The 22,457-nt window shown below is 41.7% G+C and overlaps 1 pseudogene; it reads right to left on the bottom strand.

Moving 5' to 3' along the window:
- Window positions 1-20,636: 20,636 nt before the first annotated feature.
- On the bottom strand, window positions 20,637-22,457 carry LOC148193242 (F-box/LRR-repeat protein At4g29420 pseudogene; annotated as a pseudogene).

Raw genomic sequence — 22,457 nt, 5'->3', positions numbered from 1 at the left:
CAATTGCCTGTAGTTTATACACAACCGAGAGCTGCCATCCTTCTTCTTCACCAAGAGCACAGGCGCTCCCCATGGTGATACGCTCGGCCTTATAAATTGCTTTTCCATCAACTCTTCAATCTGCTTCTTGAGTTCAACCAACTCTGCAGGCGCCATCCGATAGGGTTGAACGGAGATAGGTGCGGCTGTCGTCACCAAATCAATGGTGAATTCAACTTCACGAACGGGAGGCAGTCTAGGGATCTCTTCTGGAAAAACGTCCAGGAATTCATTCACGACCGATTGCTCAATATTGCTCTCCCTGGACGTTCGTTCTTCTGTCAACCCTCCTAATTCCTGATCGTCATGTGTCATGATGAGAAAACAGCTTGCACCTTCCATTATATCTTCTTTTAATTGACCGAGCGTCACCCCCAAGCATTCTTCATCATCTTCAGGAAACACTAATTCCTTCTTGCCACAATCTATAATAATGTGGTTGGTAGCCAACCAATCCATTCCTAGAATTATTTCCAAGTCCTTTAAAGGTAAACAGATCAAGTTCACCTTATAACTATGCCCCTCAACCACAATAGGACATCTAATGCACACGGTAGATGTCCTAAGCTCTCCAGCCGCTGGTGTTGATACCACCAAGTCAAACTGCATATCACTCTCCACTATTCCCAGCTTTTCAACACACGCCTTCGAGATGAAGGAGTGCGTCGCCCCAGAGTCAAACAGTACACGACAAGGCATTCCAAACAGCAAGCATTCACCAGTTATAAGATTACCTGCGCTTGCTGCCTCCGCTCCAGTGATAGCGTACACTCGCCCTACTGCTTGTGCTCGTCCTCCTCTCGGCTGATTTCTTCCAGCAACAGGTGGTCTCGTCACGGCTCGTCCGCTCAAGTTGCACTCGTTATCAGAGTGTCCATTCCTTCCACAACGAGTGCAGTGTTTCACACCAGTCAATTGAGGGCATGCGTTCCTATAATGCGGCCCTCCACACCGATAACAAATCACGTTCCCTGGTCCAGACTGCCCGCCAGGGACGATTGCTTGTGACCCGCTTGCATGAGATGGTTGGTTTGGACGAACGTAAGGTAATCTTCTTTGAACAGAACCTCCCCTGGACACTATGGGTCCCCTACTCACTTGTTGTTGCTTCTTGTGTCGTTCAGCTTCTGCCATATTTTTCTCCAGAACCTTGGCCCTCTCCACCATGGCAGGAAACGTCCTTATGCACAAGCTTGAGATCATAACTTTCAATTCACTCCTTAGGCCGTTCTCATACTTCCGACATTGCCACTCTTCACTGGTGGCCATTGTATTGAACCGCACAAGGTGCTTGAACTTGTTGGTATACTCGGAGACGGACATACCTCCTTGGACGAGCTGCAGAAATTCAACTTCTTTGGCAAAGCGGACGCTGTCAGGGAAGTACTCTTCATAGAACTTGTTTCTGAACACTTCCCAAGTGACTGGCTGTTGAGCGTCCGTCAAGATGGCTCTCGCGCTCGCCCACCAGTGGCTTGCTTCTCCAGTTAATAGATATTCAGTGTATGCCAAGCGGTTCTCATCCGGACACCTTTTGGCATTGAAGATCCTCTCCATATCCCTCAGCCACTGGTCAGCTTCGTCCGGAATACACTTTCCACTAAACTTGGCAGGGTGATGCTGAAGGAAACTCTCCAAACTCCATTCAGCATTCGGTTGGACAACGTTTGAAGAGGATGCTCCAGGCGCACCTCTGGTGGCAGCAAGAATCTCCATCAATTGTCTTTGCGTGTTTTCAGAATTGACACGTGAAGCCTCCAAACCTTGCATAGCAGCCTGGTTTTGCTGCATCAACGTGGCGTTCTGCTCCAGTAACGTTGTGTTCTGTTGATGTAGCCTTTCAACCACGGTTTCCAACAACCTAGTGTTGCTGGACGTATCAGACTCGTTCGGTTGAGGAGGAGGAGGTAGCCTAGGTGCCATTTGTTCTCTGGATGCAGAGAAAAACAAACGAGCGTTAGTTATGTCCAAGAGTTAAAACAATAATAACTCATTAAACATGCAATAAGCACACAGCAAAAACACAGTGAACTCATAACCCTACAGTGTCCCTTAATAGAACAAAACTGCTCTGATACCACTAATGTAACATCCCAAAATATAGTAATTACCATAATTCAGAATTAATTACAATTAACAGCAACATAAACAGTCTTTGCATTAAACTCAGCGTTTAAAAGCCGAACGGCATCAGTACAAAAGAACGTACGTTCAAAATAGAATTCAGAGATAAACAGGACGAACGGTTTTACAAAACATTTAACCGTACGTACAACTATTCTACCATTTACATCACAAATCTAACGAGCGCTCTAAGGCTCGGCCTTGACTTCCACCTCAACCAGATTTGCATCTTCCAAATTTTCTTCTTCCAGTATTTCTTCAAGAGATGCACCACCATCTGCTCACATCCACACGGATGATCATTGCATTTTGACAAGACGAAAGTACATGGACAGTAGACAACAAAATGGAAATGCAAGGGTAAGCTTATAATATTTAATTTATACAATTAACACATACATTTAACACTTCAATTCATACATACGACATGTAATTTTATCATATAATTTAACATAGAAATATGTATATAAATATGACAGACCGTCCGGACTGTATGAACCATGTAGTTACAAGCGTCCTTGCACCCGAGTGATGTAGTAACTGGGATACACTCAACAGCTGCCACTCGAGGTTAATCCCTCGCCCATAACTAAGCGATGAACGAAGAACCTCCTGCCATTCCCCCACATGACTACCCCCTTCTACGTGAAGATGAGTATCACGGAATATCAGGATGGACCGCGAGTCCTAACTTATCCATGTTCATACTTTACCAAATTTAGCATTTAATACAACTGAGACGTCCCTCCATGGAACGCTCATTCAAATTCCGTAATCATAAAATCACTTAACATAACGTTCGCACTGTAATTTATCATAATTCATAATCAATCTCATCTTTAACTTTAAGAGTACGAAAGGACGAACGTTCAGTCCTTTGAAGAAAATAGGACGAACGTCCAAATACAGTACTGGATGGACGGACGTAACTCTCTGTTTGACCAGTTAAATGAACTGACTATATTGAAGGTATAATGATACTTAGAAAATTTCATAATATAGATCTTGGACCAGATTCAATATATCAAGGATGGTCAATAACACTTATAATTTTCTTTGTAAAATTTTGTATATACAGAACTGATGCCAGTATTTGAACGAACATAAGAGGATAGATATTCAAATGTTGGAACGAACGCTATTTTGGGACGAACGCTTCGGTATCAGACCGAGCGCTGTTTAGGACGAACGCTTCGGTATCAGTCCGAGCGTCATTTAGAACTAACGTTCGACATAAGGCCGAACGATATTAAGGACGAACGTTCGACATAAGGCCGAACGCTATGAAAGACGAACGTTCGACATAAGGCCGAACGCTATAAGGGCGAACGCTTCGATTAAAGACCGAGCGTTCCGTATTTGTAAAGTTTCAAATATTTAAATACAGCTGAGCTGAACCGAACGCTCAGTCAATCAAATGGGGACGCTCGTTCTCGAGCAGAATTCTTTCCAAATGAAGGAATTCCATTCTAAGTTGTTTAAAGGAAAACCGAACGGTCTAAGACCGTACGGTGACGAGCGTCATTTATCAAGGGGATGATTTAAGTTTCAGATTTCTCAAACTTAACAAATTTCCAGATTTCAACCTTTAAACTTATACTTTATGCTTCATAGGATTTTCAATTTATACACTTTATAACATGCATTCCAGTAACTTCATATTCAACATCAAAATACAGATTTACTTCATACAACATAACATCCATTTTTCATACGTATCAAACCAACATGCAGATTAATCAAAATCAGAAATCATATTCCATAACAGGGATCGTCTATACAGCTCAAACATCATACTTTTCATACATGCAAATTCCAGATTACACAATCATGCAAGTATAAATTAAACGTATAAGCTTCCCTTACCCGGATTGGAAATCAAACTTGTCCTAGATGTGAATGTGGCTTCGTCCAACTACGTTGTTCTTAGGTTCTTGACTCTTCCAGAACACAATCTAACCACGGAATACAGATCACTTAGAATACATGCTTGCATGCAACTAAAAATCCTATTTTTCCCAGAACCCTAAAGACGAGCTACGGGAAGGGAACTTACCAGCTTAGAACCAAATTCTGTTCGGTCCAAACTAACGTCTGCGTCTCTGGAAACGTTCCTATGGTTCTGAAATGGGATTTGGAGAAGAAAATGAGAGGTTACAGTAGAGAGAAGCTTGGGAGTTCTAGAGAGAAGTTGGAGAAGATGAAGAAGTGTGTTTCGTGAGGAAGAAGATGAGTGGTGCAGGTGAGAGAAAGAGTTTTCGAAATCTGATTTTTGTTAACTCGCGGTCGTTTGAACGAACGTGTCTCAAGCCGACACCTGCACCCAAACTCTGATTTGGAAACTTCTTCCGCAACACGTGGCGTGCGTGCATGTGAGGCAAAGTGCGTTTTTAATGTTTCTAGAGAAATGATTTTGGCCCAGCTTTCCGTGCACAGCAGAGAGGCGAAAATCAGAGTTGGGAGTGGGTTTTAATGGCATGAGAAGTGATGTGGCGTGCATTAATGGTGATATGACAGGTAATTTACAGAGTTAAATTTTCAGGGTCTCACAGAAACAAAACAACAAAAATAGAGGTGCAGATGTAAAAACCAGGGGTGCAGAAAAAGGAAACTCTTTTGCTCGGGCCGAAATCCTCTTCTCCAAATTTGGATCTCTTGAAGCTTGGTTCTCTCTTTGCTAGTTCTATGCGTCCGATGTCTTCTTCCTCCTCGTGACTGGCTTTCCTTTTTCGATAAGGTGCCCCTCCCCCAGCTTTTGGAGTGATGTCCCTTGTTCCTCCAGATCCTCTCCACCCTCTGAATATAGAGTGTTGTAGCGGTCTCTCAGTTGTTGGAAATGATGGTGTCTGTGAGAATGAAGAAAAAGGGTGTGTGTCGTGGGGACGGTTATTGGAGATCTGAGGTGGCGAAGTGATCACGGTGGAGGGGGAGGTCGAAAAAGGTGACTGTTACATTGGTTGTGAAGGTGCTATAGGGATGTTGATGGAGGCAGACAGTGATAGGGAGTTTCACAGTTGGTGTATGGTGGGAGGTAACGATGATGATCTAGGGTGGTGTGATAATGGCGGGATGCATGGATATGGATATGGTTGAAACTGGAAGTGTTCGAGATCAGTGTTGGAGGTATATGGATAAGGATAAATGGTGTTGACCGTGAGGTGTTGGAGATGAAAATCTATCCGGAGTTTGGAGTTCGGCCGTGAGATGTTTTTGAAGGGATGAGGATTAATGTTTTTGCTGGAGGTGACCACCGGTGTGTTTGATGATGATCGCAGTGTGTGGGAGGAAGAGTTGGAGGTAATGGAGTGTCGGAGGTGATAGTTTGAAGTTAGGTAGCGGCCGTGAGGTGACAGGTGTTAGAGATGAACATGAGATGGATGATGAGAGGAAGTGGTATCTAGATGAAGATGAGGGTGATGAGCGGAGAAGAAAATAGCCTTGGCAGGGTGTGTGGTTGGGAGTGATGATCCGAGGGGTGGCAAATGAATATGGTTGATGATTGGGTCCAGAGAGTTCAGGGTCAAATGATGGTGATGAAGCTGGTTGCCCCCGTGGAGAGTGGTCTGTGTGAGAGTAAATGATAATGATCCCCCCAAAATGAGGGGAGTCCTGTGCTGGAGATGGTGGCCTCCCTTTTTTTCGAATCTCCCTTTTCTGTAGTGGTGTATCAGCTTTACAGATGGAATCTGTACAGATATGCGGTGCAGGATGGGCACTACAGAAGTGCCAGATGGGGCAGCCATTCCACATGGTGCTCGTGGGAGACAACCCAACAGTGAAAGTGTCAGAAGAATATTCTCTTGAAACTCTGAGTGGCTTTCCAGGCGGACAGGGCTGAAAGTGGGGATCATTGCTGTAAAGCTGCAGCCGCCAAGGTTTTGGACGTTCGGTCTGCCAAAAGCGAACGAACGCTCATATCACATAAACGAGCACTCGGTCAATTTGAAAACGTAGCAGACCTTCCATTTTGCATTCTTTATTCATCACACCATTTTTCCTCCCATGTGCCGTGTTGATGAGCACCTTTGCCATCTTTTTTATTTATTATATATTTTTTTAACAATACATATACATATATAAGTATTTAAGAAAATATTCCTGAACAAAATGAAAAAGGAAATAAACATGAAAACTTTGATAATTAAAACAAATAAGTAAATATACATAGATAAAATGATAAAGATAAATACGATAAAAACAAAGATAAAAATAAAGGATAAAATTAAAACATAATAATAATAATAACAAAAGTAATCAATAAAAATAACAAAAAAAAGAAAAGAAAATAACAACAAGAACCTTCCCTCTTTTTTTTTTATTTTTTCTTTTATATATATTTTTTATTTTTTTTAGTTTTATGAGGAAAATAAATTTATTTAATCAACCCGGACGAAATTGAGTGTTGACAGAGACGTTGACCATTCACCACCCAACTTCTCTGTGGATCATCAGCAGCTGGATTAAATATTTCAATTGCTCCATGCGGATGCACTTCTTTTATCACATATGGTCCTGACCATTTTGACTTTAGCTTCCCAGGAAATATCTTCAATCTTGAATTAAACAATAATACCTGTTGTCCTGGATTGAAAACTCTATTCATCAACTTCCTGTCATGATAAAATTTAATCTTGTCTTTGTACGCCTTTGATGAATCATATGCATGTAATCGCATTTCTTCAAGTTCCAAAATCTGCCTTCTGCGTGTGCATTGAGTTTCATAAGGATCAAAATTCAAAAATTTTAAAGCCCATAATGCTTTATGCTCCAATTCTACTGGCAAATGGCATGCTTTCCCATAGACTAATTGAAACGGTGACAATCCCATAGACGTCTTCATTGCTGTCCTATAAGCCCAAAGAGCATCATCCAATTTGAGAGACCAATCCTTTCTTGATGAAGTCACTGTTTTTTCCAGGATCCTTTTTATTTCCCTGTTAGACACCTCAGCTTGTCCATTGGTTTGTGGATGATAAGGTGCAACTACCTTATGTTTTACTCCATAGTGTTTGAGTACTTTCTCTAGCTGATAATTGCAAAAATGAGAGCCTCCATCACTGATCAACACTCTTGGAGTGCCAAAGCGTGAGAATATCTGCCTCTTCAGGAATTTAATTACCGTGCTAGCATCATTTTTAGGACAAGCTAATGCTTCCACCCATTTACTCACATAATCCACTGCTACCAGAATATATTCATTGTTGAAAGATGGAGGGAACGGTCCAACAAAATCAATTCCCCAACAATCAAAAATCTCAACCTCTAAAATACCCTGTAAAGGCATCTCATGACGTTTAGTGATTGTCCCTGCTCTTTGACATTTATCACAATTTCTAGCATGATTATGGGCATCTTTAAATAAAGTTGGCCAATAAAACCCAGATTGAAGGACTTTTGCTGCTGTTCTTTCTCCATTAAAATGTCCTCCATAAGGTGAATCATGACAATGCCAGAGAATTCCTTCTGCTTCTTCATTTGTAACACATCTCCTTAGAAGATTATCTGCTCCAATTTTGAACAAATAAGGATCATCCCAAACAAACTGCTTGGCATTTGATGAGAGGGTCGCACCTCTCACAAAAGTTGTGCATAAAAGAATGCAGTATAATACTAGGAAGTGACTCCTAGATCGTTTCTCAAGGACCAATTGTGGTTCAGTCTCAGGTCAACACGTAGTGGGGGGGGGGGAGATTTTGAAAGTGTTTTTGTGATTCAAAATGAACTAAATAAAAAATGGAACTTAAATACAACCGAATATAATTGACAACATTAAAGTGAGTATTAAAATTAAATAAAGAAAAAAAAATAAAAAAGATAAAAAACCTAGCGGCATTTAAATATAGGTTTAATCATTCACTAAGTCCCTATTTTCGCATGGAATCTCAATTTCGTCCCTTTCTTTCTGAAAATCTCAATTGGGTCCCAATTTTATGAAAATTGCAACAAATCGATCCTTTCCGTTAATTTGGCTGGACGGCGTTAAAAAAATTGATGAGTGAATGCTGAGATGACGAACGAGCGCTCGTCCAGCAGCGAACGAGCGCTCGTCCATCAGCGAACGAGCGCTCGTCCAGCAGCGTACGAACGCTCGTCCAGCAGCGAACGAGCGCTCGACCACCGAACGAACGGTCGTCCAGTGTGGAACGAACGGTTGTCCAGTAGTAAGAGGTCGACGAGCGTCCGTTCTCTGGTGGACAACCGTTCGTTCCACACTGGACGACCGTTCGTTCGGTGGACGAGCGCTCGTTCGCTGCTGGACGAGCGCTCGTTCGCTGCTGGACGAGCGCTCGTTCGTCATCTCAGCATTCACTCATCAATTTTTTTAACGCCGTTTGACACTATTTAACGAAAAGGATCGATTTGTTGCAATTTTCATAAAATTGGGACCCAATTGAGATTTTCAGAAAGAAAGGGACGAAATTGAGATTCCATGCGAAAATAGGGACTTAGTGAATGATTAAACCTTAAATATACCCACATTCGAGCTAAAGCAATTGGAGCAGTGAAATAAATTGTTGAAGAAAAGGACATCCATAAACCATCAATTGCAAAGCATTAATTCACGTGCAGCAAGAATGAAAATTCAATGCACGTTTTCATGAACCAATTGAATGTGAACTTTTAGCTTAACATTAAATGCATTTCATCACGAAAATCAATGAATTAAAATACGTAAGCAATAAAGTGATTTAAATAAACATGCTGCTTCTTGAATGCATATATAAAATATAATTTATACTTATTGAATTCAAACGTGAAAGTGAAGAAGATGAGAATGAAATGAGCTAGCTGCTTCAACCTAAATCCATTTTAATATATAAGATACGAAAATAAAATTTGACTCAAGCGTGAAAGAGTAAAAACCGAACATCTCTTCCTTGCTGCACATCACGGACCACACTCCGTTTCTTCATTCAATCTCGGACACCGTGAACACCACTTCTTTCTTTTTCCAAAATTAAAATTAAAACCCAAGAGCTACTGGAAGAGAAAGAAAATGAGAGCCTCCAGCAAGCCGTGACTACCTTTCAGCTTCCAAACAGTGTTCCGTAACAGCATGTGTAACATCCCAAAATATAGTAATTACCATAATTTAGAATTAATTACAATTAACAGTAAATAAGCAGTCTTTACATTAATAAAGCAGAGTTCAAAAGCCGAACGGCTTGGATAAAAAAAATAGCGTACGCTCAAACAGAAATAGAGATAATTAGGACGAACGGCTTTACAAAATACATAGCCGAACGTTCAAACTACTCTAACATTTAAACGAGCGCTCTAAGGCTCGGTCTTTACTTCCACTGCCACCAGATTTGCTTCTTCTAAATTTTCTTCTTCCAGCATTTCTTCAAGGGACGTACCACCATCTGCTCACATCCACAACGGATGGTCATTGCAAGACAGGACGAACGTACATGGACAAGTGACAACACAAGGAAAAACGAAAAGGGTAAGCTTATAATATTTAATTCACACATCCAACGTACACATTCAACATTTCAATGCACACGCACAACATACAATTGAACATAATCCATCATAGTAATTTATAAGTATATAATAGACGACTGTCCGGACTGTATGAACCATGTAGCTACAGGCGTCCTTGCACCCGAGTGATGTAGTAACTGGGATACACTCAACAGCTGCCACTCGAGGTTAGCCCTATCCAAAGTACCCCTAAGGAATAGAACCTCCTGCCATTCCCACACATGACTACCCCCTTCTACGTGAAGATGAGTATCACGGAATATCAGGATGGACCAAGCCAGCATTAGCTAACCACAGTCATACTTTACCAATTTAATATTTAACACATCTGAGACGTTCCTCCTTGGAACGCTCGTTCAAATTCCATAATCATAAAATCACTTAATATAACGTTCGCACTGTAATTTATCATAATTCATAATCAATCTCATCTTTAACTTTAAGAGTACAAAAGAACGAACGTTCAGTCCTTTGAAGAAAATAGGACGAACGTCCAAATACAGTACTAGATGGACGGACGTAACTCTCTGTTTGACCAATTAAATGAACTGATGCCAGTATTTGAACAAACGTAAGAGGATAAATATTCAAATGTTGGAACGAACGCTGTTTAGGACGAACGCTTCGGTATCAGACCAAGCGCTGTTTAGGACGAACGCTTCGGGATCAGACCGAGCGCTGTTTAGGACGAACGCTTCGGTATAAGACCGAGCGTCATTTATAACTATCGTTCGACATAAGACCGAATGATATTAAGGACGAACGTTCAGTAAAAGACCGAACGCTATAAGGGCGAACGTTCGACAGAAGGCCGAACGCTATAAAGGAGAACGTTTCGATTAAAGACCGAGCGTTACGTATTTATAAAGTTTCAAATATTTATAAACAGCTGAGCTGAACGAACGCTCAGACATCCAAATGGGGACGCTCGTTCTCGAGCAGAATTCTTTCCAAATGAAGGGATTCCATTCTAAGTTATTTTAAGGAAAACCGGACGGTCTAAGACCGTACGGTGACGAGCGTCATTTATCAAATGGGATGATTTAAGTTTCAGATTTCTCAAACTTAACAAATTTCCAGATTTCAACCTTTAACCTTATACTTTATGCTTCATAGGATTTTCAATTTATAAACTTTATAACATGCATTCCAGTAACTTCATATTCAACATCAAAATACAGATTTACTTCCTACAACATAACATCCATTTTTCATACGTATCAAACCAACATGCAGATCAATCAAAAATCAGAAATCATATTGCATAACAGGGATCGTCCACACAGCTTAAACATCATACATGCACTCCAGATTACACAACATGCAAGTATAAATTAAACATATAAGCTTCCCTTACCTGGATAGTAGGGTTCGTTCAACAGCAAAGATTTGATTTGTCTCTTAAACTTTCTACCCTCAGTTTCACTAACTATCTTCACTTGATCTAAACATCAAAATCAGAGATTGCTTAGAAATAGTTCATGCATGAACCGAGGACATGGTTTCGAATGAAACCCTAACGGACGAACTGCTAGCGAAAGGAACTTACCAGCTTAGAATCTAATTCTGTTCGGTCCAAAGTGACGAGCACAGCTGGACGAACACTCCTACGGTTCTGAAATGGAATTTGGAGAAAGCTTGGTGAGTTACAGTAGAGAAAAGTTTACTGGTTTATGAGAGAAGTTGGAGAAGATGAAGGGTTTGGGTTCTGAGGAAGAGGATAAGTGGTGCAGGTAAGAGAGAGAATTCGAGAAAATCCCGTTTTGTTAAATTCATGTTTGTTTGAGCGAACGTATCCCAAGCTGACACCTGCACACTAAATTCTGAACTGGAAACTTCTTCTGCAACACGTGGCGGGTGTACATGTGAAGCCATGTGCGTTTTTAATGTTGCAGAGAATGATGTGACTCGGTTTCAGTGCACAGCAGAGGGTTTATCAGATTTGGAGATGGGTTTAAAATGAGATAAGCATGGATTGTGGTGTGCATTAATGGTGATATGACAGGTAATTTACAAAGTAAATTTTCAGGGTCTCACAGCATGCTACTCCTACCAAAAGTGAAAGAATCCTCTAGCCGTAACCCTCCATGTGCTGCAATTTTCCAGCCTCCGTGACTCAGTGTTCTTCTTTTTAAACTAAAAAAAATCCTCCAACTTAGGTGGCGGCTGGACCATCCTCTATCCAGCCCTAGGCAGAGACACACCTCATGTAAGGAATCGTAATTAAAAAAAAAAAAAAAAAAAAAAAAAAAAAACAAAAGAGAACGGGGAGGAAGGGACGTGCGCTGCCACAAAGGGGCAGTGAACGTTGCTTCCCCTTTGAAAACAAAACCAAAAGAAAACAAGAAAAGGAAAGAGAAGAAGAGGGGAAGAGGGAAGAGTTTGGGAGGCTCGTGGGAGATAAAAAGGGGTATGGGTCTGCACTTAGGGAGTGAAATCATTGCTGCCAAGTTTCTGAGAGAGGTGAAGTTGAAGCTGCAAGCAAGGTTTGGTTCTGCAAGTTGGGGAAAAGAAGAGGAGGAGAACTTTTGGAGTTGGAAGGAAATCAAACTCTCTGGAAGTGATTCAAGGAAGTCTTCAAGAGGTAAGGGGAGCTAGATCTTTTGTTTGATTGATGATATATGTTGTGTTTAATGCAAATCTGGGAAGGAAGGGATGAAAAATTGGGATTTCTGGGTTTTCTGGGTTTTCTGGAAAACCTGCGATTCTGCAGAATTCTGCAGAAACGCGCGTTCGTCCAATTTGATGAAAATTGGACGTTCGTCCAAAATGGCTCGACCAATTAGTGGTCGGCCAAGATATTGGCGCGTTCGTCCAAAACGGCTCGACCAATTAGTGGTCGGCCAAATTATGTTGAGCGTTCGGTTTTTAGTTCAGGGTTAGTGTTCGTACTTCAATCCTGTATAGCGTTCGGTCTTTTTGAAAAAGTTATACTAGACGTTCGGTTTTGTGGGTGTTAGCGTTCGTCCAAACATTTTAAATGTTCGGTTTTGATGTAAGAGTAATAGTGAGCGTTCGGTTTTTATTGGGTGTTCTAAGGTGTGGATATTAGACGTTCGGCCTTATTTAATTGAAACTGTGAGCGTACGTTTTTGTGGGTACTCTTAGGTTTGGATATTGAGCGAACGGTTTTTGTCTAATTGTGATGTGAGCGTTCGGTAATAATTCGATAGTTTTAAGTTTAAATCTGGAGCGTTCGGTCTTGTTCTGTTGAGCATTCGGTTGTAGTTTAAATTCTGATTTTGAGCGTTCGGTCTTGGTTTCAATCTGATTTTGAGCGTTCGGCCTTAATTCGATTTCCAATCTTAAACGTTCGTCCATATGGTGTTCGGCCTTGATATTTAAGCGCTAGATCAAATAGTGTTTAATTCAATAGGGTATTCAATGGTTTAGCGTTCGACCCTGTAGCGTTTAATCTCATAGCGTTCGGCCCAAGTACTAGATCTCAGCGTTCGGTCTAAGTTCTCTATTTCAGTGTTCGATCTTAAGTAGTATTCTTAGGATTTAATCTTGAACGTTCGGTTTTGATGTATTAGTGTGCGTTCGGTTTTAAATTCAGAATCCTTAATTTAGATCTGGAACGTTCGGTTGTAAATTGATATTCGTAAGGTTGGATCATGAACGTTCGGTCTTAGTGTACTAGAAATTGTAGCGTTCGTTCTTTTAGGATTCGGATTTAGCGTTCGTCCAATATGGTGTTCGATAAAATAGCGTTCGGCCTAAGTACTCGATCCCAGCGTTCGGCCTAAGTATCAATCTTAGCGTTCGTTCTTAAAGTGCTTTCGGTGAAATAGCGTTCGTCCTATGTATCAATCCCAGCGTTCGACCTAATGGTGTGATCAGTGAAATAGCGTTCGGCCTGTTAGTAAATAGCGTTCGGCCTGATAGTATAGGGTTTGATAACGTCCGTCCAAATAGCGTTCGGCCTATTGATTGGTAATTAGCGTTCGTCCGATGTTTGGCAATTAGCGTTCGTCCATTTGGCAATTAGCGTTCGTCCGTGTTGTTCACTTAATAGCGTTCGTCCTGGGTGGTGAATAGTGCTCGTCCAAATAGTATTTTGCAAATAAGTTGGATTCCAAGTTCCTTTGCTCTTGGGTTGAATTATGTGTACCAATATTTGGAATATTGTCTGTGACGTGATTTATTTGAAAATATGTGAATGTATGAAATATGTTGGATTTGTTGTGATAATATGGTGGTATCTGAATATTCATAATTGTGGTTAAGTTTCAAAGTAACAATATGATTCATGGACGTAATTCCATGATCCTCAAGGAGAGGATACATGGTGGTGTTTTGGGGGGTTGTATAGAATGATTACATGGTAGCTCAGTTTTGGGGGTCATCCTGAAGCTCCAATGGTCTTTCTTCTCATGTAGAGAGGATTGAACCATGTGGTGAGGAGTAGCAGGAGGTCCTAGTCTTGGGTGCTTCCATATGACCCAAGGTGAGTGATAACGGATTAACCTCGTGACTGTGGCCGGGCGGTAGTGCCCCAAAGTTTCACCAGGCGGTAGTGCCAGGGCGGTAGTGCCCAAGTTTCATAAAGCCACCACGGGTGCAAGACCCGCCATAGCTCGGTAATCATTCTAGTCCGGACGAGTCGGGGTATAAAGTAACAAGTCTTGTGATGTCAGTTTACCATGTTTGGATGAATGTTTACATGTCATGGGAGTGTGTGAATATGGATCAATGAGTATGCTTTAATTGTTATTTTATATGAACCTATGAATGATTTCATGAATTAATTGTGCTAGGAGATAACATGTTTTTATATCTAGCTCACCCTTGCATTGTTTGTGTTGTGTGCCAATTTGGATTATGTTATTCGGCGATGATCATCCACTTGGATGGGAGCAGAGGTCGTCGAAGAGAGTTTCCCTTGGAGCAGGAGCTGGAGGTTGCTGATGTTGCAAAGTAATCTTCTTAGAAGTTTCCTGATTGATCATTTGTAGCGATCAATCCTTTCCAACTGTTCAAGTTTAAATTTTCACTCCTTTTAATTGGATGATTGAAATTTAACAATTAAATTACACATCATATTCTGACTGTTCTCTATATTTGAATGTTGACGTCTTTATTATGTAATATTTATTATTATATAATCGGGATGTTACATTTATGGTATCAGAGCAGTTCGTCCTTAGGATGACCTTTGTGTTTTGGGTTTGCCATGTCTTCTCTGTGAAGAATTGAGTGTAAATGGTATGACTTACCATTTCCCCCGAATCTATATAGTAAGGTGTATATCTAACTAGAAGTTTTAAGAACAGAAAACGTCTTAATAAGAGTAATGAGGGTGCCAGTTGTTTCCTAATCATGTTCCATAAGGATGGGACTCCCAATGTAAACTTTTCAGCTCTTGAGAACCAGAGTGTAGACCTTCTGGTTGTGAATGACTTCATGGATGTTTTCCCAGGAGAAGTTCCTGGTTTACCTCCTCCGCGAGAAGTGGAGTTCTCTATTGATCTGGTCGCTAGAGCAGGACCAGTATCCATGGCTCCTTATCGGATGGCTCCAGCTGAGCTGGCTGAGTTGAAGAAGCAGATTGAAGAATTGTTAGAGAAACAGTTTATCCGGCCAAGTGCTTCGCCGTGGGGTGCGCCAGTGTTGCTAGTAAAGAAGAAGGATAGTAGCTCAAGGTTGTGCGTTGATTATCGACAGCTGAATAAGTTGACGATCAAGAACAAGTATCCATTGCCGAGGATCGATGATCTGATAGATCAATTGCACGGAGCTACGGTATTCTCCAAGATTGATTTGAGGTCGGGTTACCATCAAATTTTAGTGAAAGCCGATGATGTGCAGAAGACGGCATTCAGGTCCAGGTATGGCCACTATGAGTATGTAGTTATGCCTTTTGGTGTGACTAATGCTCCAGCCATCTTCATGGACTATATGAATCGAATTTTTAGACCCTTCTTGGACAAGTTTGTGGTGGTGTTTATAGATGACATACTTGTCTATTCTAAAACTCGGGAAGAACATGAAGATCACCTTAGGGCAGTACTTGAAGTGCTGAGAGAAAGAAGATTGTATGTCAAGCTGTCCAAGTGTGAGTTTTGGATGAAAGAAGTTCCTTTTCTTGGGCATGTGATTTCAGCTGGAGGAATTGTTGTTGATCCCACTAAGGTGCAAGCAGTACTTCAGTGGGAGAGACCTAAGACTGTTACAGAAGTCAGGAGCTTTGTGGGTCTAGCGGGCTACTATCGGCGTTTTATTGAAAGCTTTTCACGGATTGTGGCGCCGTTGACACAACTGACTAGGAAGGATCAACCTTTTGTTTGGACAGACCGTTGTGAGACTAGCTTCCAAGAGCTAAAGAAAAGATTGACTAGTGCACCAGTTTTGGTTATCCCTGACACGAGTAAACTTTTTGAGGTTTTCTGTGATGCCTCTCATCAGGGATTAGGGTGTGTACTGATGCAGGAGAAGAAGGTAGTAGCGTATGCATCAAGACAACTCAAGGTTCATGAGAAGAATTACCCCACTCATGACTTGGAGTTGGCAGCTGTAGTTTTTGCTTTGAAGATTTGGAGACACTACCTGTATGGTGCGCAATTTCAGGTGTTTAGTGATCATAAGAGCCTGAGATATCTCTTTGATCAGAAAGAGCTTAACATGAGGCAAAGGAGATGGATGGAGTTCCTTAAGGATTATGACTTTGATCTTTTATACCATCCCGGGAAAGCCAATGTAGTGGCGGATGCATTGAGAAGAAAGGCAGTACATATTTCCTCATTGATGATCAGAGAGCTTGAGTTAGTAAAAAGCTTCAGAGATTTGAGGTTGCAGGTAGAATTTGAAGCTGACAGCATCAGATGCAGTAATTTGGTGGTGTCCAATGACTTATTGAAGCGTATTAAAGAAGAGCAGTCGAAGGATGTTGAGCTCCAAACGTCATCCAGTTTGATTGGGACGGAACAAGGAAAAGATTTTGCATTGGGGACTGATGATATCTTAAGGTTCAAAGGCAGAGTATGTATCCCTAGCAATTCAGAAATGAAGAGGTTAATCCTTGAGGAGGGTCACAAAAGCCGTTTTAGCATGCATCCAGGCATGACAAAGATGTACCAAGACCTCAAGAAGTCCTTCTGGTGGTCGGGTATGAAGAGGGACGTGGCACAATTTTCGGCTTCTTGCTTGACTTGTCAAAAGGCAAAAGTGGAACATCAAAGACCTGGAGGTTTGTTGCAACCGTTAGAGATTCCCGAGTGGAAATGGGATAGCATCGCGATGGACTTCGTTACCATTTGCCACGCACTATTCGAAAACATGACGCAATATGGGTAATAGTGGACCGATTGACCAAGAGTGCTCACTTCTTGGCAATTGATTTGAGAATGTCTACGACAAAGTTGGCTCAACTATATGTTAAGGAGAAGAAAGGTTTTAGAACAGATGATAAAGGGTGGTTGTAGTATAAGTTGCTAAAGAGGGTATCGAGAATGATCAGAGAAGTTTGGGTTGGTTGAGATGTTTAGAGTTATGAAGTTGTATGTTGTGATAAAGTTAATTTTCTTTGGGTATGGTTTTATGGTGATGTTTAGTGTTCGGCTGAGTTTGATCAAGAGAGAAGTGGATATTGAATGATGGAATGCAGAAGGCAGTAAGTTAGTAAGTTCAGATAAGGTCAGAGGATTGGTATTATTGGTTAAGATTATCTTGAGGTTTAGAGGATTAAAGATAGGGTTTATATTTTGACGACTCCGAGTTGAAGAGGACAATCCTTGAAGAAGAAGGTTTTAAGTTAATTTGGAAGGGATGAGTACAAGAAGAAGTATGAGTGATGTGGCGTTTGTGGAGTTAATCTAAGAGCTCAAGTTTGAAGTTTATATGGAGTGCTTCCTTGACAAGGAAGGAGAACGAAGGTGGTGCATCAAGTGTAGTTGAGCGAAAGATCGAAGCAAGTGTTATGAGAATTCAAGATGTCTGCAAATTGTAAATGAAGAAGAGATGATGTTGTTCTTTCGTAAGTTTGAGGTGTGATTCAAGGGAAGGGTTTTGATTGGTTTTCTGCAACAAGTATGGGATTTTATGACTTGAAGAAGTGGAATTCACTTTGGAGTGGGGTCTTAGGCAACATCTGCGTCCGAAATTTTTGGGTGGTTCCTGTTTAAGTCGTGTAGTGTAAGAGGAAGATGGAGGTTGAGTTAGAGCAATAATATTTAGACTCAATATAATCATAAGGAGAACTACAAGGTTGAGGAATCGCAGAAGAGAAATAGAGGACATGTTGGCATAGTCTAGTATAAGTCTTGACAATCAGGAGTGATTTCAGGCATGGTCGTTTTGTGGAGTAGAAAGCAGTGTTGAGGAAATGGAATGACAAGGCTATTATGCAAAGGGAGAGTTCTCAGAGTTTTGGTAAGGCCATAAAAGTCCTGAGAAAGGTTCTTCGAGGGTGATCTTTTGCTGGTTACAGTTGTCATGAAGGAAGTGTCATTTTAAGTAAATTGGTTAGTAAGGAAGTATGAGGAGCAGAGTAGCGCAGCAGATGATGCTGAGCATGTTATTGTCAGAAATAGGTATGCATGAAGAGCTTTCAAAATTGTGGATTAGTAGTTTGTGAGGGACGAATTCTTTGAAACAATATTGGTGTTGTCATATGAGCATGAGTTAGGAGTGTTTAGTAATCTTCAGGAGTCAGAAGTAAGTTTAGGTGTGAAAGAAACATGTATCAGGCAAGGAAGATAAGTGAGCCTTCGGTTGCAAGCTACAGGATCAACTTTAAAGTGAAAAGTATTAATGGCTTTGGAATGGGAAGAGTGGGTCAATGGGCGAAGGAGACTATTTGAGCTGTGGTTTTGAGTTATAGTGGCAATCTAGAGGTAAGGTTATGTTAACAGATGGTTTGAACAAAGAGAAAATTTTTCGACTTGTTCCGGGAGACTTAATTTTCGAGGACGAAAATTTTTGTTGTTGGGGAGAATGTAAGGAATCATAATTAAAAAAAAAAAAAAAAAACAAAAGAGAACGGGGAGGAAGGGACGTGCGCTGCCACAAAGGGGCAGTGAACGTTGCTTCCCCTTTGAAAACAAAACCAAAAGAAAACAAGAAAAGGAAAGAGAAGAAGAGGGGAAGAGGGAAGAGTTTGGGAGGCTCGTGGGAGATAAAAAGGGGTATGGGTCTGCACTTAGGGAGTGAAATCATTGCTGCCAAGTTTCTGAGAGAGGTGAAGTTGAAGCTGCAAGCAAGGTTTGGTTCTGCAAGTTGGGGAAAAGAAGAGGAGGAGAACTTTTGGAGTTGGAAGGAAATCAAACTCTCTGGAAGTGATTCAAGGAAGTCTTCAAGAGGTAAGGGGAGCTAGATCTTTTGTTTGATTGATGATATATGTTGTGTTTAATGCAAATCTGGGAAGGAAGGGATGAAAAATTGGGATTTCTGGGTTTTCTGGGTTTTCTGGAAAACCTGCGATTCTGCAGAATTCTGCAGAAACGCGCGTTCGTCCAATTTGATGAAAATTGGACGTTCGTCCAAAGTGGCTTGACCAATTAGTGGTCGGCCAAGATATTGGCGCGTTCGTCCAAAACGGCTCGACCAATTAGTGGTCGGCCAAATTATGTTGAGCGTTCGGTTTTTAGTTCAGGGTTAGTGTTCGTACTTCAATCCTGTATAGCGTTCGGTCTTTTTGAAAAAGTTATACTAGACGTTCGGTTTTGTGGGTGTTAGCGTTCGTCCAAACATTTTAAATGTTCGGTTTTGATGTAAGAGTAATAGTGAGCGTTCGGTTTTTATTGGGTGTTCTAAGGTGTGGATATTTGGTAATCGATTACAGAGTGTTGAAATCATGACCACCCTGCACGACTTCAAATTTGTATGCCACCAAAAGCACTGGTAATCGATTACAAAACATGTGTAATCGATTACCAGGTTGTTTTGGTGCAAGGCGGAAGACACACTCGTCCAGGCAGAAGCGGACGCTCGTCCAGGCAGAATAGGACGCTCGTCCAGCCAAGCAGAAGAGGACGCTCGTCCAGCCAGGCAGATAGAACGCTCGTCCAGAAAGCTAAGAGGACGTTCGTCCATCTAGCTAAGAGGACGCTCGTCGAGATGCGCTCAGTGGACGCTCGGCAGGAGAAGTGGACGCTCGTCCATTTTCAGTGAATTCCTCCTCGTCATTCCTTCTTCCATTGACCGATCCCTGACTACCGTCAAGGTGGCCATCCTCCCGTCGCTCGCTCCCCTATCACCCTCACCAGTTCCTGGACTGCCGATTCCAGACCGCCCATGGAGATTTCTAGGGTCTCCATTCTTCCTTCCATAGCATTCAGCCTTCCTTCCATGACGCTTTCCTCCCTTCAATAGGATCCGGCAGGTCGGACCAATTGTTACGTGCCTGACCACGTAACATGCCTCTCACAGTGAACAAACGTACTTAACTGAATAAAAACTCTTTATTATTGCAACTTTGGTAATCACAAAACACAACCAATGACTGGGAGCAGGGTCTCCTTCAGTCACACGAGAGCATAACCTCTCTTACAGTACTCGAATAATCAAAAGCATACCCTAAGCTCTAGGTGCCTCCTTTATTAATACTAATCACTCCTTCCAGAAAAGGTAGGAAATAATAGTAATTGCCTATTTATTATAATTATCTGGAAAGAATCATTCTATCCTTATTTACTATAGTAATTGCCTATTTATTATAATTATCTGGAAAGAATCATTCTATCCTTATTTACTATATTTATTGTATTTATTACTGTAATACTCTGTTGACGTCCCTTGGGTCCCGCCTGTCCTTCCGCTTGCCAGTTAGACGCTCGTTGTCGTCTTCCTTTGTTCAAGACGCTCGTCCTCACTTAGGACGATCGTCCTCACTCCCTGTTGTCCCGTTCGCTCCGACCGTACGTCCTCGCTCTGCTCGCCCAGGGCGCTCGGCCTCACTCCTTGTTGCCCCGCTCGCTCGGCCTCCCCTCGCTGAGGACGTTCGTCCTCGCCCCTCGTCATCTCCAGCCCAGAACGCTCGTCCGTTACCGTACGATTCCCCTCTTGCTCAGGACGCTCGTCCTCTCCCCTATCACTCCTATATCTTCTTCTCTCGTACACTCGCCAGGCCCTAACATCTTCATACCAATCCCATCTGCCAAACCTCCCCGTCTAAATGAATTCTCCATCACATGCCAGGCTCCAGGACCTAAACTAAGACATGTTATGTTCGGAAAACAACCCAACAAAGTATCAATCCCAAACACTGCTGCATCAACCTGTTTTCTTCTTCCTACCAAATCCAAGGTAAGTCTCTTCACCGTGCTGCAGTGACGAAACATAGTAAACAAAAAACCAAGAGAGAGGCATTCTACACTGAGCTGAAGGCATTGTATATTAGCACAATTTTTCAACCTGAGCTCATCAGTATTCTCGAGGGAGAGATTAAAATTGGACAAGGAAGGGGCCTCAAGGACAACCAACTTAGGTTTGATGCATCTGAGATCAAAATCAACAAGGCAAGGTGCACATATGATCAAAGAAAGTGGAGCATTTGAGACCGACCATTGACAAGTGGTAAGGTGTAAGAAATTAATCTTAGGCTCCTTAAGTCCACCAACCCCAATAAGACTGAGTTGAGTCAAATTAGGGAAACAAGCATTGATCCTGCTTAAGTCCTCATCATCCAGTCTCACAAACTCAAGGGTCAAATGTCTCAACGTTGGCATCAAACACAAACCATCCACGGATAACCACGCATTCCTCACGACCAATTTCCCAAGATTATGGCCTGAATAAGACACATTGCAAATTTCCATGAGAGACAAATAAAACTTAGATTCATATTCTTATGGGATGTTTGGATGGACAGAAAGAAGATATAAATGAATACAATACGTTTTTTTGGTTGATTTAAGAGAAAGTGTTTTAAAATAAAAATTCAATAATTTCTTTCCATCATATTTCCCTTCTACTCAAATTTCGACATTGATGGTACGTTTAACAGGGAGGAAAGAACGTTGATGAACTATTTTCTTTGGTTGGAGAGAAAATGAAAGGAAAAAAAATGTAACTAACAAAAGTTCAAATATTACGTTTTTCTCTTCAATTCTACCTTCCAAACATACCATTAGGTTCTTTTAATATTATTTCATCCAGAGTAATCTAAACAAATGTTAATCTTCAACACAAATTGAAACACCAATTCTGACGGAAAGAATACGAAACACGCGCAAGAAACCGCATTCTTGTAAAAGAAAGTATGAAGAAAGAAAAATTGAGAATCAAGAAGCTAACAGGTGGAAGAGATGAGGGACAAGGCTTCGGATCGGCGCCAACAAGACTGGACCCAGAAATCGGAGACGGAGAAAGATTTCAGAGCGTGGGAAATGGATGGAAGCCACTCTCTGATGAAGTTCATGTCGGTAAGGTAGAGATCGTCGGACTCATCCTCGACGTCGTCGAAGGAGACGCCACCGAGGGCGCGATCGACGCCCAGCGAGACGGAGTCAAGAGTGGAGGTGGAGCGGAATACGAGGTGAGAGAAAACGGTCTTGAAGGGAGTGACGAGGTGCTTGGTCTCCGGCGAACGGGACTTGAGGTAGCGCGACATGGAACAGACCACGTTCAGCCACCGCACCTCGTATGACGCCGCGTTTAGACCCTTGGACACCGCCCTGCACCGCGCCACATCGGTAGTGTCCGTTAAACGACTCACAATTTCCACCAACAGCGACGCCGGAAGCTCCTCCATCATCGCCAATCGAATTGCGCAATTGCATTCAACATAGAGAGAGAGAAAAGAGTTTGTGTTTGCGTTTTGTTTTTCGGTGGATAAAGATAGTTTGAAAACATTGAGAATATTT

The sequence above is a fragment of the Vigna umbellata genome, chromosome 9, assembly GCF_029865625.1.
Source record: "Vigna umbellata cultivar VRB3 chromosome 9, Vumbellata_1.0, whole genome shotgun sequence".
NCBI classification, from domain to species: domain Eukaryota; kingdom Viridiplantae; phylum Streptophyta; class Magnoliopsida; order Fabales; family Fabaceae; genus Vigna; species Vigna umbellata.
This window is presented reverse-complemented; position numbering and strand designations above follow the sequence as displayed.